At 36.0% G+C, this 13,873-nt stretch overlaps 1 long non-coding RNA gene across 1 annotated transcript in view; it reads right to left on the reverse strand.

The window, feature by feature from the left end:
- Positions 1-12,579, reverse strand: part of LOC140845442 (uncharacterized) — a 69,346-nt gene extending 56,767 nt beyond the window's left edge. Inside the window, exon 1 of the long non-coding RNA XR_012124197.1 lies at positions 12,452-12,579. This is a non-coding gene — a long non-coding RNA (uncharacterized lncRNA). The remainder of the gene's footprint in view (positions 1-12,451) is intronic.
- Positions 12,580-13,873: the final 1,294 nt, after the last annotated feature.

Here is a 13,873-nt window from a genome sequence, read left to right on the forward strand (position 1 = left end):
TCTGTCTCTTTTTTCCCATGCAATTTGATCAACAGAAAGCTGGAGAAAACCGAATTTCAGACAGAGAATTGATGCAGCTTTGTGTACACAATATCACTCATCAAATTACTCTCCATTGAGCTCTGAGCCATAAGAGAGGGAAAAATAAGAACAGCACAGCAGGTAACAAAGCTTAGAATATAAATGAGAATGGTTGAAAGACAGCTCTAAACAGCATGCTTGAGGAGGTTAATATGCTTAATAAGATGTAAGCACATTTATATTTTTATTCATATCACTACTCTTTGTATATTGATAAATCAAGGGTACAGAGAAGCTACTCCTTCTTATCATTTGCTATTAGAGATACTCAGCCACTGCTTTTGTCAATTCTACATTGTTGTTATGGAGAAAATGTGCAGAGAAAAGGTGATAATGTATAGTCTTGTTTTATACTTTAGAATATAAATCACAGCAAGAAATCACAATGCTGCTAGAATATTATTAGCATGGCTCATGCAATACACATTAATGGATCCATCCACCATGCATAGATGAATGTCAAGAAACAAATTCCATATCATGATTTTTTTATGCAGTTTGGTTATTTTGGTCATCATGTAGTAGAGTTCAATTGATAACATAATTGACTGTAATTTGTTAGTAAGAAGCTGCTTGACTTACCATCTTCAAAGAATTTTATTAACGGAAGACATTTATCCAACTCAAAGGAGACTGTTTATCTGGCCCACTGGGTATATTTTTATCCTTAAATAATGTCCTGTCAACTTTATTTCAGAGAGGCAATGTGCTATAACTAAATGAGCCATGGACCAGGCATTGGGAAGCATCATTCATTAACCCAGTACCATCAAGTTCACACCAAATAGCAGGCACCGTCTTAGATGCTGGAAGGCACAGCCCTGTTCATGTGGGTTTTAACACTACTGCATTCTAGTTCTGACCCTATCATAAAGTATTTATGTGAATAATTACTAATGATATCTTAAACACATTAGTTTAAGACTCTGAGTTTTGACTGTTATCTGTGAAATGAGATTGATTAGCTGACCACCCATATAACATTGCTCCAAGGTATTAAGGAAATAGCTTTCCTAAGTTCTGAACAAACCGTATTTTCATCAGCATATGATGTTTCATGATTCAACATAAGAAAAATAACAGTAATCCTCTTTTTATCTGAATAATATAAGTTTATTAAATTTTAAATCTTATTTCTGTTCTTAATACACCTCACATTTTTTGTCCTTTTAAAATTATATTGTCTAAAAATCTTCCTGGATGCTCCATTAGTTTATTCTACTCAACACCTTTGCTCTGAGTCCCATCTTGAAAATGAACAAGAACACGCCATATACTACAAAATTATCTATGAGAGATAATTATGGGGTGACAGCTTTTTTAAAGATGTGGAATAGTGTGATAAATATATGTGAAAGCTATTATGGAAGCAGTAAATATCTCCTTGCTGCAGATGAGAGAAGGCAGGTGGTTTTCTCCTATTCAAAATAAAGTGAGTTGTTTCTAACAAAGCACTACTGGCATTGGATGTTCATTGTGAGAGACTGTCCCATGTACTGCAGGACATTTAGCACCTCCTGGCCAACATCCAAGAAATGGCGGTAGGAATCCCCAGACATGTGATAATCAAACAACATTCTAAAATATTCCCAAATGTTCCTAGGGAGAGGGGTAATATCACCGGGTTTAAGGATTCCATAATGTCATCTGCTAAAATGGTTTAGACAAGTTCAGAGAACGAATCAGTGTCTCCCTGAGAATTACATGAGAGAGTGTGTAAAGAATGGATTCAGGAGACTTTATGTTATTCATTTGCTCTGTAGAAATGAGATGAACTTGGTCTTAAAGCCCAATTCTTTGCAATATTTTGCCTATTGTACAAAGACAGCTAAAATACTCATGAAAGATTTTTTTTAATTGTATTCTTCAAAATCCCAAAGGAAATACTGCTCCATGAAATGAAATAAGAGAAATACATGATATGCTCACCACCCTAACATTATCTTCTTACTGAGTGATGAAAAACAAAAATTCAAACTTATGTCATGGTTTATGATCCTTCTCATGGACTGGCTAAGTCCAAATGAGGAAAAGAGTGGAGGATATAATATCTTAGAAATACTATTTTTAATACTTGCTTTCTTTAAGGCTCCTATCTAATAAATTTGAGAGCCCAGAGCATATAGTAATTGAATGTAGTCAAACCAAAAAGAATAAAATGATTATAACTCTTTTTAACAGGTAACAATGCATGTTACTGTTGGTTATAATTTTCTTTGCACATAATACACAAAACTACTAATTACTCACCGACAGAGGCAATTAAATTTTATCCCCACCACGAAACTACTTGTAAGTAATAAGGCTGTTCCCTTCTGCTGACCTGCTTAAAAAGATTTAAATTGTGTCTAGTTTAAATGTTACTAAGTCAATGAAAATTATGTGTTGGGCAGCACTGCACTACAGATTGCAAGTTATGTGAGCATTAAATTGCCATGAATATATCAATAACTCCTCTTGTGCATATACTTTCCAGCCTAAATATGTTGGTTTTTACCCTAGTGGGGGAAGCTCAATTTCTTGCACTGGAAGTGTCATTAAGGGACATTAGGGTAACTCTTCATTGTTCCCATCTATACGGGGACACATATTCACAGTGGTAGACAGTACTTCACAGTGAGGAGTAATCCATTTATGGACATTGTCTTGTACCCTGTGTGCAGGAGAGCTCAGTATTCAGAATAACAATGTTCCTGTGTAAAAAGGAATTTTTTCTTTTCCCTTTACTATTACTCTGATGTTTGCTGCCTTCAGTTTCCTCGCATGGCTTACAGTTTCATTTCACAACTGTAGACTTATCTGCCGGTGAAAACAAACACGTGCATACACACACAAAGACACATACACACACACACACACACACATGTGCACACATTTTGTCCTATAAATTATTTGAAAAACACCAAGAATATCTAATCAAGGCATAAATTATTAAACAAGATTTTAGAAATTTTTCTTCATTAAATTTTAATCTTGTTGATTTAATCATACACATTTAATCACCATAATAATGATGTGTATGCACTTAAAGAAAATTCCACAATAAGCACAAAAATGAAAGGCTAGCCTCTGGTAATATTTTCAAGCAATTATAGGAAAAAAGTAGACAAAAATAAAACTGAATATAAAAATAATACAAAGACTAATGAAAAGCTAGAAAACCCAAAAGGCATTTAATACATGCCCACATCAATATAGAATTATTCCAATAATACAGCCACTGATGTTTGCAGTAATCTAGTTTGTAAATGTCTGTAGCAATGGAGTCTATATTTCTGCCCCTAGGAGATTATTTTATAATCCAATCACTAGTATTATAAGAAGGTTTTCACTAACTACCCTACTTTAAGTTTCCTGGCACTGGATAATAATGCTTCAGTCATTGCTGTTTAGAGCTTTTATATATTTGTGTTTCATTTGCTTACCATTCCTCTGATGCATCTTAGCCAAATGAAGGGGAAAAATATATATTTATATATAAATATATGTATATGTTATGTAATTTCTGTCAACACACACACACACTCATATGCACACACATACATACTTTGTAGAATAGACCCAAACCAAGGTCAGTTTTACTTAGCTGTCAACCACCACTAGTTTTAATATCAATTAGTCTTGCAAACATTATTCATGGTTGGGTATATGCAAGGAAAAACATTTTTTCTTCAAGAATATTTCTTTTTAAGATGTACAGTTAAGATAATCATAGCCTCATGGTTGGAAAACTACCAAAATGGGATAGTGGGATCCTGTCATCTCTGTTCCTGATGCCAACAACTGTGGAAGATTGCACACTTGGTGAGGAAGGGGAAATCATTTACATACCTCAACTTAAAGGAATGGAATAAAAATGATTCTGTTTGCTGCAATCTTTGTGTAACTACATTTGCTGGAACCAAAATCATATTAAAAAAGCAATTGGACCTCATAGTTTCCATTGGCAATATAGGTTTATTTAATTTTTTAAGTGAAAGAAAGTGTTAATTTGTCTGGAAAGTAAAAAATATTCTGGCAGGCATTACCAGCACAGCAAGAGTAAACTCCGAATGTAAGAGCTGACTTTGAGGACACACTGCCTATGGTGTCACCTACTCACCAAGGCAACCACTTTAACAGGATATTTGGAGCATCATCCTTGGGAACTTGAAACCATCCTCTCCTTCCCCTTTCAATTGTCCCAGAGTGGCTGAGACCTCATTGATAGAATAGACTCCAAGGCTCCCCCTCCTGAATGATCCAGGAAGTATCCAATAGAGCACAAGAGGGCTGATGACCCATAGGAAGTATGTACTAGAATGTCTGTTTCAGGGATGAGGGCAGGTGCTGGTGAATGCAAGAATGTAACTAGATGTTTGGGAGTCGTATGTGCTGAACTCATGCTTCTGGGAGACTTGTCAACTCAACAGTCCATAAAAGTTGACTGAGCACCTACTATGTGCTGAGTGCCAAGAACACAGCAGTGAACAAACAGGCCAGATGCCCACCTTGTGGAGCTGATATCCTATATGAAGCTATTGCCTGTCCCCTTAACAACTTATTTCAAAATACCAGAAAGCTGATTACAGAACTCTAGGAGTCGTATGTGCTGAACTCATGCTTCTGGGAGACTTGTCAACTCAACAGTCCATAAAAGTTGACTGAGCACCTACTATGTGCTGAGTGCCAAGAACACAGCAGTGAACAAACAGGCCAGATGCCCACCTTGTGGAGCTGATATCCTATATGAAGCTATTGCCTGTCCCCTTAACAACTTATTTCAAAATACCAAAAAGCTGATTACAGAACTCTACATAAAGATCCACTTTTCACTTCATGGCATTTCTGCAGAATAACCACCACCACAATCTGCTGCGGCAGTTCTGTTACTACAAATGCAAGGACTAGAAGGGTAAAACAAGCCAGAGAGAGTCTGCACAGCCCTCAGCTCCAGTGTTCAGCCGTTAGACTCTCCTAGACGCTATGCTTCGAAAGGTCATGTATTCCCCATTATTTCTTCCTCAAAGTATTTCCTCTCCTCTCTGCCAGCCCTTGTGCCTGCAGCTCTGGTTACTCAGACCAACAACTTAGGTTTCTGAATCACCTGAAGTCACAGGTGGAGTCATTCCCTGTCCCCCAACTTCTCAGCCCCCAAAGCATGCATAGCACCAAAACTGACTCCCTTCAAAAATCATTACAAGAAGGTGCGAAAGTGTTTACTTCCTCTTCTTCCCCATGTCTTTCCTCTTCCCTCCTCTTATTTGCTTTTCTCCTCCTTTTCTTTATTCCTTCTACTCCTCATCTCATCTTCTCCTCTCATTTCTCTTTTACCCTCCTCCTGCATTTTCCTGTATTTATTTTTCTCTTTCCATATTTCTTTCTTGATTTGAAAGATGCTCCCTGCCCCTTGCATTTTCTAATGGAGCCCCTATCCATTCCTATCACCAAATTTGTATCTCATTATTTTATATCTGTACTTTAGTTTTATCTCACAAACAAGATATAGGATATCACATAACAAGAAAATTGTTTCATCTGCTATCTGTTTTTTAAATCTGCTTCTAGCAAAAGGATACTGGATTTAAAAAACAAACCAGAGAAAAGAAAAAAAGAAAGCTCCAGAGGAAGATTAAGTCATAGATCTATTTTCAATGGGTATTGCAAACTTTGTTTAATCAAATGAGAAGAAGAAATCTCCAGGGTGAACATAATTCTTGTCTGCTTGGGCAACCCACGAGGAGGAATTCTAAGATTTCACTTTTTTTATAGCACTGTTCTGTATTCAGAATGCTCACCACTCTGACACAATAAATGCAATGTATTTTCAGTTGTACAGCAGGTCAAAGTGATAACATCAAAATATCTGGCTTTTCCCATCCTGTCTCTCAGGCATTTTTGCTGCCACAGGAATATCTTTTTATTTGTTAGGTCTCATATCAGCAGTGACACCCAGTGGATGCAAACATCTCGAACCAGCTGGCTTTCAGCTCCTTCTCCATCCCCTACCCCCACCTTCTCTTCCCAGGGAAAGATTTTTGTAAGTCCTTTGTTTCTCTGACCTTCTTACAGCTCTCCACAGGAAAGGAATTTATCAGATTGCCTAATGCCAGCCAGCTTTTCTTAAAAATTTACTCAAATTAGAAAGCCTCAGACATTTCCTTCGCACTGAAGACATTTAAACCTATCAAAATATATTCAACTAATCTGATATTTGGTTTCTAAAAATAAAATCAGATATATAAGGATAAAAGAGGAAAGAGGTTATCAATTAATTTCCTACATTTTACATTTTTAAAAATGTAATTGCCAGCAGAAATCATGGCTCTGTTATTTATTCACAGCAAGTCAGCCAGAGCATGTTAAACTAAATTGTGAGGAAAAAGTAATATAAACTATGGACTAAAATCAATTTTATTCCAAATAATGGCTATCAATAAAATATATCCACTCTTTCTAATGCAACTATTTTATTAAAATTAACTAGTTCAACTGGTCTTCTCTGATTTGACAGAAACTAACAGGATATAAATTTTTTGAAAGTCTTACATATAGCTTCTTTATTCTAAAAATACATTTGTGCAATCTTTCTAAATATGCCTTATAAAGACAGAGTTTAATTTTATTTTATTTGAAAGACAAACTGTTCTTTTGCACCCCTTCTGGGTAGTTAGAACCAAAGGAGATATTCATCTTTAAGCAGATCACTGTCTATAATCAAACATTAGCACAGGCTCTCTTAATTACATAAATAAAAGTCAAGGAAATACCTACTGGGAAAGCCTGGTGGTGGAGGGGTGGGTTATAGAACACTTTCTGGCTTTATCAATACTACTATTCTCTGACATCTCTGGTTTTCACACTGTATTTCTAGCACGGAATTCTATCAATCTGCACGAAGAACCAAGGTATTTGGAAATCAAAGGAACCAATATCAGGTCTTATTAGAGGGCAAATCACCAAAGTTTAAAGCACATTGCTTAAAGTTCATGTATATCTAGATACAATAACATGGAGATTGACTGATCCTGGGAATGAGATAACATGTTACAACATGTGTCCAAACATAGGACATCTACCAGTAGGAGTGGGTCCACTAGATTCTACAAGACAGGACTCAATAGTGTCACTGTAGCAGAAAGAAAGAACGGGACTTCATGGGCTAAGACTCCTCTCATCCAGGGCGTTGCAAGGCGTGTTTCACAAGGTACCACGTCTAGAGGAACGCCTTTCATTTCTTCAATGATGGAGTAAAATGAAGGCCTCGTGGCTCATTACTGGAGCAGCAGGAGAGAAGAAATCCCAAAGTAATTCAAATGAATCCACACGGTCATACACATACAACTGGAGGAACACGATCTCTTCCATTCACTGTGACAACTGTTTGGGCCTTTTGTTGTTTCAGTCCTCTTTGCTTCTCTCCCCCACTCACAAGCTCCTAGACTTCCAACTCCACCCATTCACTTATTTCCATCCCACTTTGAATGTGACAGGTTGCTTTACTGGAGAGGGCATCGATGTGTGCACAACCTCTATGGTTCCAAAAAGCTCCCTGGTGAAGCTGTTCAGATTGTGCAATAAAACATTCACTTAAAACAAACCTGACTTTCAATAATTTTCCTTTGAAATTCTAACTTGAAGAAGAAACCCTTTCTCTATCGCTCACAGAAGGTATCATCTAAGTTAATTATAGCCTAATTCTTACAAAACTGCAAACAGGGCTACCTTCTTTGGATGAAGTCTCTTGCTATTTAGAGAAAAACTTGAGGGCTAGAAGAAAGGTCCTCCAATGTAAATACTAAATATGTTTCTAATTGGGCATGTGATATTCAGAAAAACAGTTATTGGAGGGACTGAAAAACTAAAAGAGATTTAGCCATTTTGTACTTTTTTAAGTGAAATAGGCTCCACTATTTACTCATGCTTTTGTTCCTTTGTCAAACATTTATTGTGTGTCAGTCAAGGTGATCAATGTTAGGATCAAAGATAAAATATCTTCTTTGCTCTATTCATCAAGTAGGTGGGAGGGTAGGGATTAGTTACAAGTCTTTCCCCAACATGATTTACCTAGACTGGTCTCAAAATAGCTTGATCACCCTTCTTTTTATCTCATATTATGGATTTAGTCACCATGTATTTCTCTGATTTTTATCCATTTTAAAATGGAGAGTGAGTATAAATCAATTAATTTATATATGAAATCGTCAGAAATTTTCCTTTTAGCAAATTAGTTTTTTTTTTCTCATAGGCTTTATTTTTTAAAGCAGTTTTAGGTTCATAGCACAATCAGGCAGAAAATACAGAGATTTCCTACTTCTTACCCCCACACAAGCATAGGCTTCCCTATTGTCAATATCCCCCACCAGAGTGGCTCACTTGTTACAAATGATGAACTTACACTGACACATTATTGTAGCACAAAGCCTGTAATATACATTAGGGTTACTCTTAATGTTGTAGGTTCTATGAGTTTGGACATATGTATATAACATATATCCACAGTTAGCAAATAGATTTTCATCAAGGGGAGAAGATTTGTGGATCCTGATATCTTAAGGACTCAAACACCCCAGTGATCAAGAAAAATACTGAAAAAGAAGTAAAGAAGAATGCAAAAAGGAAATATGAGCAAGAAAGGGATAAAGTGGGGGAGGAACAGATGAGGTGGAAGAAGAGAGGAGAAAGCTACTGCAAACTAACCTCACCTGCTTTCATTACCACCAAGAGTGACCCAGACGAAATGAATACTCCCAGGAAAATATACAGTGGATCTGGCCCAGGAAACTCTGAAGCCACCGTTTACCTGTCAGAATGGCAAACATCAGCTGGAAAACACTGACGCAGATAAACATTCTGTAGGCTTTTTGTAAAGAAACTTTAAAAAATTCATATACAGAGCACAAGAATGTGAGTATTACATTAGGATCAAAATAATGAGAAACAGGCTTAAGCTGTTTTCTTGTTTTAAGCTTTTTGGTTTTGGTTTGCTTTGTGAACTTTTTATTGAACTATGAAATGGTGTTTTTAAAATAATAAGGGCACACCTTGATGAATGTTTATAAAGTGGACACACTCATGTGACCGCATCCAGATCAAGAAAAAGAACATTATTTACTCCCTAAAAGCCAATTACAAGCCCCTTCTATGCATTATTTTTCAAAGGGTAAACATAAGTTTCTTTCAAGAAGTAGAGATTAATTTTTGAACTACATGCAAATGAAATTACATAGTATATATTCTTTTGGATTCTGACTTCTTTTACCCAATGTTAGTTTCAGGAGATCCATCCATGTAACTTCAAGGAGGTAGAGTTTATTCATTCTGTGCTACAAAGTATATGTCATCACATGTATACCATTCCACAAATGATCATACCTTACATTTTTAATATCTACTATTACCTGTAGTAAATTTTTTTTCCATTTTTCCATAAATTTATTTTCAACATAGATGTAAATGAGCAAGGAACATTGACATCTATATACATGTCAATGTAATCTTTATATAATATATAAATGTAATCTTTAATTACATTTATTACTAATAGGCTATGCTCAGGAGGGGAAGTCAAGAAAAGTCTTGTCTCAGTGCGTGCACACACACGAACACACCCACATTGAGGGAAAGAAAGGCGGGCAGATTGGGCCTGTATGGTGGATCAACAGTGAGGGATGGAAAAGTAGGATTGCCAAGCCATGTTTGAAACCAACTCAGTTGAGCCCATGATGGGGAAAAAGGTTTTTGACTGACACCATTTTTCTCAAAACACGTACATATGGAGGTTCAATAATGACCCTTACAAAACTCATGAACTTACTATAGAACAATTTATTCATGAATAATAAAGAATGTTTTTTCTCAGCTCAGGGAACTTCTTTAATTCTATAGATGAAAATTATAGAAGTTGGTTTTGGTTGCTTTGTTTTAAATCTATGTGAATGTTTATGCATATTTGTACACATACATGCACACACAGTACACAGGCTGAAAAATAAGTTGTTTATAAGTTGCAGAGATTCCACTAAGAAACAGTGAATCAGATAACTACTCCTTTTCTTTATTTAACTGGAGAAAAGGTCTGTTTTGCAAAATACCTGTAATATGCAATTAATCCATAAGAAGTATGAGTTTATACAGCTTGCCAATATAAAAGTATATATTGTATTGACCTAAAACAGAGGCCTGATATCAGTTTTAAGTTGATGATGGACTCTCTCCTGTAGTGTCATAGCAATAAAACCTCTGCTTAATGACTAATTACCCCATGAACTGGCTATTTCCTGCTCCGCTATACTCATAAGCCACTAATTTTCTGGGTTACCTGGTATATGCAATCAGACAGCTCAGAGGACCGAACTGTCCCAGGTGAAGCTGAAAATTTGCTTGCCCCCTTTCCCACTTCGTTACAATTAACCTGGGTCCATTGTGTGTCCCTGTGATGTTGAATTTAGCTGTCTACACAGCAGGGAATGAATAAAATGTATTAATTCTCCTATTGCCTTTACATGTATGTATGTGTGTGTGTTGCTTGTGTGTGTGCATGATGCAAATTCTATCATTTTAGAAACAGACATTACTAATTTCTAGAAGAAAATCAAATGTTATTCTGCCTTACCCTCTTTTTCTAATTAGATTTATGGCTGGAACAAAAATAAGACCTATTTTATTTGGAGATCAAATAAAGTTTGATTGAGGGGAAGCACTGTTAATGTATATCCCTCTCAGTATATTCTTACCAAACAATTCCTTCTGTATAAAATGAAAAGAACTTAGCTAGATTTTAAATAATATACATGCACTAAAATAAGTTAATTTTGGCCACAGTGATTATTCTGTTCTCTCTTGGAGAGGAGTTAATTGGAAGTTAGTCTATGAATCAATTCACTCCTGAATATTTATCCTCTTTTAACCAAAATGTTGCCTCAATTCTTTAATGACTTTGACATGTATTGATAGTATTGTAGAAACAAATGCGATGCTGATTTCCAGAACTGAGTGGGTGAAGGAAAAAGCTGAATATAAAAATAGGGATTTTTTTCTTGCTCTCTTTAGATCATTAAAAAGGGAATGAAAACAAACCACTATTCCTTCCAATGCCACAAATAAAATATCATTTCTATTTGCCACTACTGAGCTGGTCTAAATCTGGACACTGGTCAGAGTCTGGAAGACAGACTGGTCGTTGAATGGCTATTGTGGAGTTAATCTCTGGGGGCGAAATGTGTTCACTTTTCACTAGTCCCTATGCCAAACCTTATGAGTGAGCCAACTAGTATTATTTTTTAACTAATGAGGACTTTTTCACTCATTCTTTGTGATTTCAGTCATTTACGTGGATTTCATACATGATCAGATGATATATACAAACTTAGTAAAATTTAAGCCACTATCAAGATAATTCAAACTATACAAAACACTTCCCTGATATCTCCAGGTACTTGAAGCAATATTATTTAAAATATTTCTTCAACATTACAAATTGTTTCTTCTAATCTCCATTTCACTTGTAAATCATTGGTGCCTTGTGGGGAAGGCAGGATTAGTACCTCTGCTTCTACAAATTTAGCTGGTGCTCTTTGCTAACATTGTCCAAGAGGAAGCCAGCCAAGAGTCGGGAAGTTTGTTTGGGTTTATAGTCTGAAGGCTGCTGTCACTAGAAATAAACTTCCAGTCACTGATTGTTCCACGTACTATTGCTGTGTCACCCAGTTAACCCAAAGCTGTGTGACTCAAATCAATCATTTTATTATTCTCACAGTCTGTAGGACAAGAATTTACAGGAAACAGCAGAAATGGCTTGTCTCTGGCCCACAATATCTAGGGCCTCCCTGGGAAAATCTGGAGGTCAGAGATGACTTGCAGACTGGGAGCTGAGTCATATGCTTTGTCCGCTCACGTGTACAGCACCTGGGCTGGGAGATTTGCGCTCTGCCAGGAGCACCGACATGAACGTTCTCCATGTCTTTTGGTTTCCTCACAGCATGGTGGCTTCAAGGTAGCTTGAATTTCTACCTGGCAGCTCAGGTCACCATGTGCAAGTATTAAAGTGAACAAAGAAGGCAACAGCAATACCTTTAGAATCCATTCCCATAAGTCACCTGATGTCATTTCAACAACGTTCAATCTGCTGAAGGAGTCACAAGCTCAACCAGAATCCTTCTATGGTCATATAAAGATAGTAGCAAATATCAAAAGCATTTTCACCATACAGTCATGTGAATATAATAAGTTTTTCTTGATACTATTCTCAGTAGAAATGGTTACACATGTATTTTCAAGACATCAAGAGAAGCTAGACTAAACCTAGTTTTCAGGTTATATTAGCTTATGAAAAAATAACCATTTGTATATTTAAAATTTTTGCTCTACACCATAAAAGACTCTGGCTTACCTGTTTGGATGAACATCAAGTTGTTGACTGGTTATATGAGGTTCACTGATTTATTTTGTACTTCAGCATCAGAGCAAAAGTTGGCTTTTTTTTTTCAATCTAACGTTTCTATCTTGTTTGAAACATATTTCTTTTCTGAAACCAAAGAGGATTATCTAGGTTTACAGTCAAACATTGTTGAAAATCCCCAAGATTGTAGTTGTTACCTAACATATTTTCCTACTTGGACATTTCCAGCAAGATAAGTTACTTGCTCAAAAAAAAAAAAAAAAAGAAAAGACTAAAATTAAAATAAAAGCCTACATATTAAAACATCAACTTATTCTTTATGTGTAATTTAATATTATAATAATTTATATACAAGTGGCAATGAGAAAATTAAATATATGAGAAAATCATAATGAGCTTTCCTTTAGTTCCTGCATTACTAAATCCACATGAAGATAACATTCCAATTTTAATGGCTACCACGGTCCTGGAGGCCCACTATTTCTTAGGGCTCTGTGTAACCTATGGCATGGAATGATTAGGTTTCAGAGATTTTTTTTTTTTCCAGAAATGCCAGGCTGATAAACATCTGAAATTTCAACACAGCTGTTCTGAGTGATTTCCGTATTGCTATAATCACACTGAAAAATCACAATTGGAGTAAAATATTTGGAACATACTTTCTCTTGTGTTTAATAGCCTATTTGAGTGTCTGTTCTGAAGGAGGTAGAGGAACCACTGTCTTTTTCATATTGTCACTGTGTATTTTTGTGCTTTATGAAGGGTTTTCTGACATTTGCCTTTAATGCTGGTGGGTCTGATGGCTGCATCTTCTCATGTATATCTTAAAAGAGGATTTATATTGAAACAAATTGGCTTTACCTCCTCAAGGAATGCAAACATTCAAAGCAATTATTTGGGCTACTTAGGGCCAAAATCACTTTCATCTCCACTTTAAAAACATTTCTGGTATTTGATTCCATTTCAGTGGCATTTTGTACTGAGGGTCTAGTTTAAAGGATGAAGAAGACTATACTTAAACGTGTCAATAACTGCTTTGAAAGCCTAAGCTAGACTTTTAACATGCTTTTTGATTTTTTTCTCCTGCATTCCTCTATTATATCTCTAGGGCCCATAATGGTCTCTCACTGCTACTACGCAATAGTTCTCATGTTGAGGAGCAGACAGCAGCATTTTCATCAGAATGTAGGATTCTGTTTACCAGATAGTGGACATGAGAGCTTCTGAAGCTTCCCCTACCTGTAAATAAGGCTAATGATTGTTTCATAGGATCTTAAGGGAATCAAATGAACATATGAACACATTTTGTAAACAGAAAGGGGCCACAAAATGAAAACTGATACAAGGTGTATGACTTAAAAATGACAGCTATACATGATTTTAATAGAGAGATGCTGTGATTGATGTACATAA

Source organism: Manis javanica, chromosome 2 (assembly GCF_040802235.1).
Source record: "Manis javanica isolate MJ-LG chromosome 2, MJ_LKY, whole genome shotgun sequence".
In the NCBI taxonomy this organism is placed as follows: Eukaryota; Metazoa; Chordata; class Mammalia; order Pholidota; family Manidae; genus Manis; species Manis javanica.